The sequence below is a fragment of the Octodon degus genome, unplaced genomic scaffold (assembly GCF_000260255.1).
Source record: "Octodon degus isolate 3935 unplaced genomic scaffold, OctDeg1.0 scaffold00135, whole genome shotgun sequence".
Classification (NCBI taxonomy): Eukaryota; Metazoa; Chordata; class Mammalia; order Rodentia; family Octodontidae; genus Octodon; species Octodon degus.
Genome location: NW_004524711.1, coordinates 4,243,521 through 4,248,029, shown reverse-complemented (window position 1 = coordinate 4,248,029; position 4,509 = coordinate 4,243,521). Strand labels below are relative to the sequence as shown.

Genomic DNA, 4,509 nt, shown 5'->3' with positions numbered 1-4,509 from the left:
TTGGATTTAGATTTCTGATCAATTCTGATAACTGGGCATATGTGTGGTATAAGTTACTGATAAAATGTTATCTTTCACCAGTTATATTTATAAATTTCAGAAAAATGATCTCATGCATTCCTCTCATTTTGATAATGGCCCTATCCCTGGCATGGCTTGTGATGACCACTCTTAGTAGGACAAGTGTCATTTTGATGTGCATTTTACCATGACCAATGATGTTCAAATTTTTTCATGTACTGATTGGTCATTTGTATTTCTTTTTTTTTTTAATTCTTTCTTTCTTAAAGCGTTTACTTTGAGACACAATTAAAAAAAAAAAAAAACAGAGGCACACATGGAAAAGACATGATCACAGAAGATCAGACAGATCAAGTAAAGAAGATGCCACCAGAAAAACTTAGTGATTGTTAGCTACACTGAAGCTCAAATTCTGAGAGTGTGACATGTTGCACAGCTGAAGGGAATGCATGACTGATATTCCTCCCCGTCCTCCTCACCCTTTCCTTCTTCAGAATCCACAACAACCTCTTCATAATCATTCTAGAGGGCAGCCATGTCCTCCTGGGCCTCAGAAAACTCCCCTTCCTCTATCCCCTCACCCATGTACAGTGAACAAAGTCATGCTTGGCATACATCAGATCAAACTTGTGGTCCAGGCAAGCCCAGGCCTCAACAATAGCTGTGGTGTTGCTCAGCATGCACATGGTCCGCTGAACGTTAACCAAGTCTCCACCAGGCACCACAGTGGAAGGCTGGTAATTAATGCCCACCTTGAAGCCAATGGGACACCAGTCCACAAACTGGATGCTGTGCTTGGTCTTGTTGGTGGCAATGGCAGCATTGACATCTTTGGGAACCACATCACCATGGTACAACAAGCAGCAAGCCATGTATTTACCAGGGCGAGCATCACATTTCATCATCTGGGTTGGCTGGCTCAAAGCATGCATTGGTGACTTCTGCTACAGAAAGCTGTTCATGGTAGGCTTTCTCTTCAGAGATGACAGAATATGTGACTAGAGGGAAGTGGATACGGGGATAGGGCACCAGGTTGGTATGGAATTCTGTCATATCCATCAAATCTGAGGGAAGTGGTGATTGAAGACACAATCTGGCTAATAAGACAGTTCAGGTTAGTGTAGGTGAGGCACTCAATACTGAGGCTTCTACAACAGATGTCATAGATGGCCTTGTTGTCTACCATGAAGGCCCTATCAGAGTGCTCCAGGGTGGATGTGTGGTGAGGATGGAGTTGTAGGGCTCTACTACAAGTATCAAGTCCTGGGGCCCTGGGTAAATGGAGAATTCCTGCTTAGGCTTCTTGCCATAGTCGATGGAGAGATGTTCCATCAGCAGGGAGGTGAAGCCAGAGCTAGCGGCCCAGCCAAAGCTGTGGAAAACGAGGAAGCCCTGTAGACATGTGCACTGGTCAGCTAGTTTCCAAATTGAGTCCAAGATGAGATCAGTGAGCTCCTTGCCAATGGTGCAGTGCCCACAGGCATAGTTGTTGGCAGCATCTTCCTTGCCTGTGATGAGCTCTTAAGGGTGGAGTATGCAGCTTCTAAGGGGGGCAGTAGGTACCAGTATGCACTTCGTCAATGACTCTAGGTTCCAAGACTACAAACACTGCTCGAGGCACATGTTTGCCAGCACCAGTCTCACTGAAGAAGGTGTTGAAGGAGCCATCTCCGCCCCCAATGGTCTTGTCATCTGGCCACCAGACTGGATGCCATGTTCTAAGCAATAGAGTTCCCAGAAGCCATTGCCAATCTGGACACTGGCCTGGCCAACGTAGATGGAGATGCACTCATGCATGATGGCTATGGGGCAGGGGGTAAAAATTGTAGGAACAGACACCGGGCCTTGGTCACCATCCTTGACAAGCTAAGAGCCAAAGTAAATAATGCACTCTATTTGCACTTCTTGAAGAATGACTCCTATCCCTGTACAAAAAACAAAATAGAGCAATCACATAGATACATAAACAAAAACACCAAATCCAGTGGAAGATAAAATAAGTGAAACTCTTGAAGACTTAAGCATAAACAAGGACCTCAGAATAGAATCCCAACTGCACAAAAATAAAAGCAAGAATCAACAAGCCGGACTATAGCAAATTCAAAAATTTTTGCACAACAAAGGAAATAACCAAAAGAATGAAAAGACAACTTGCAGGAATAGAAAAATATTTGCCAGGTACCTTTTGGGCAGAGAATTAATACCTAAAATATACAAAATCCTAAGAAAATAATTGGGAAATATTTTAAGCCTATTGGTATAGGAAAGTATACATACATACAAAGTATACAACCGTCCTTCATATGAAGGTATTACATGATAATATCAAGTGGTAGTCTAATGAATACTACATTTTCAAGTACTAGTAAATGTGAATAATGTTTTGAGCTATTATGATAAGAAAACATCTCTGATTTATAATAGTAACAAATTCATAATGCGTACAAATATTATACTTGATCACTTTCATTTGTAATTACATCCTAATTTTCATTTGAAGTTTTCCATCAAATTAAAGAGCATTCTGTCTCTGTAGTTGATATGTGAAATGTGTTGTCTACATATAGTTGGATTAGGTAAATATCAGATACTAAAAGAATTTAACTTAGATCTTGTCTTCTTTGGGCATCCTAACATACTAGAATGTTGAAAAAGAAATACACTTTAATTCCTCTCTAAGAACATGTTTGAGTGCAATATTTCTACTCCAAAACTTATGTGGTTCTCTAAAAACTAGCAATTATTTTGGAAGAAAATTGACAAAATAAGTACATATAAATAATGTTAAAGTCAGAAGGCTGAGTTGTGGTTTAGGAAATTATTAAAGCAATTACTGATCTTTTCCAATTCAATTCTTTATTGGAAGTAAATTATAAATGTTTTTCTTTAAATAGCATAGTAATAAGAAAATGTTGGAAAAATTGCAATTTTTAACATTCAAAATATTGTCTCTCATTTTCCATATTGATTTAAATCATTGTAGTTACATACATAATGTCTAGACTGCTATTATTTGGATTTTATATTTATCATTCATATTTATTAAAATAGTAATAAATGGAAAACTTTAAAAGAAAGGGAACTAAAACTTCTATAGGCATAGAAAACAAAACATTGACAACTCAGTTTCGTTTCCTAAAAGAAGTCATGCAAAGAATTATGACCTGTTTTGGTGTAAGGCCCAAATCCGAGTCACTAATAACTAATATACTTTTTTACTATCTATTCTATCAGTTATTGTGAATAGAGAGACATTTTGTCCAAATTAAGGTTTGATTCTATCAATGGTAATAAAAGCAAAATAATTATTTTTTAAATAGTGGAAATAAAAATTAGGTTTGAGACAGAATTTTTTTTTTAAATGTTCACAACTTTAACTAAGTTGGAGGGAGCTAAACCCTAGATTTTCTAGCATCTAATTTTAGACTTATTACTAGATTTATTTACCACTTAATCTGTTTCAAGTTATTATAAAGAGATGATCTCATGGGTATGAATTACAAAAAGTAAGTTTTCTACTGTCATCTAGAAACTAAGCAGTAGAGTTGGAGTTATATTTCTACACTATATTGGTTGCATATATCTGACTTTAAAATGAATTTAAACTAGAATGCTTCACTTTAACTACTGCATAGATGAGAATCTAAAAGAAAAATACACAGTCTCTTTACAAAGTCCATCACCCCATAGAGAAGGATAGTCATGGAAACAGATCTTTTCAGTAGATGCTCAAGTTGCCATGGGAACACAGCCCTTCCATATGGCTCTCCAGAGCCCTCTTTATGCACATTGTTCTTCCATTCACCAAAGAATATACCTGCTATGCACTACACTCTATAGAGAAAAAATAATTATGCTTCAGTAGCAAGATTCCTCCAGAAGGTACTTTTCTACCAAAAAAGTTATCACCACTAATGCAAAACAAGCACACTTTGTACATTTCCAGTCATCTCAAGGCCATGAATAAATTTAACCGCATCCTAATAAAGCTTGAGAATAACACAAAAATTATAACTATAACTTAGGTGCTTTTTAAAGATTTTCTGAGGGAGAGATCACTTAAGAGTCTTCAGTCATGGCAAATGTAATTTGTAAAACTGCAGATTACTCCATAAAAGCAATTTTTTATATTTCTTCAAGAGAATTCCAACATATTCTAAGTATTTATGCTAAGCATTGTCATAACTGTGTATAATATATTTTCCTTTTTAGTTTAGAAATGGTTATACTTTAATTTTCTCCCATTAGGCAGTCTTAAGATAGTTGATCCTTTCCTTATTCCACTATTACAAATGGAATTTTGATTGATTTTGCTTGACATATGAAATTAAGATAGAGAAAATGTACTGGCATTTTTTAGACTGTCTTTTATATGAGAACAGTGTCAGTTTCTTTGTTTTAGTACAATGTTGAACTAAATTAAATGTCTTAAAAATCACAGTGAGTAGTCCTGGAACCAATTTTGATACATCAATAGGAGAGATTTCT

The 4,509-nt window shown here is 36.5% G+C and overlaps 1 pseudogene; it reads right to left on the bottom strand.

Moving 5' to 3' along the window:
* Positions 1-543: 543 nt before the first annotated feature.
* Positions 544-1,846, bottom strand: LOC101560397 (annotated as a pseudogene).
* Positions 1,847-4,509: the final 2,663 nt, after the last annotated feature.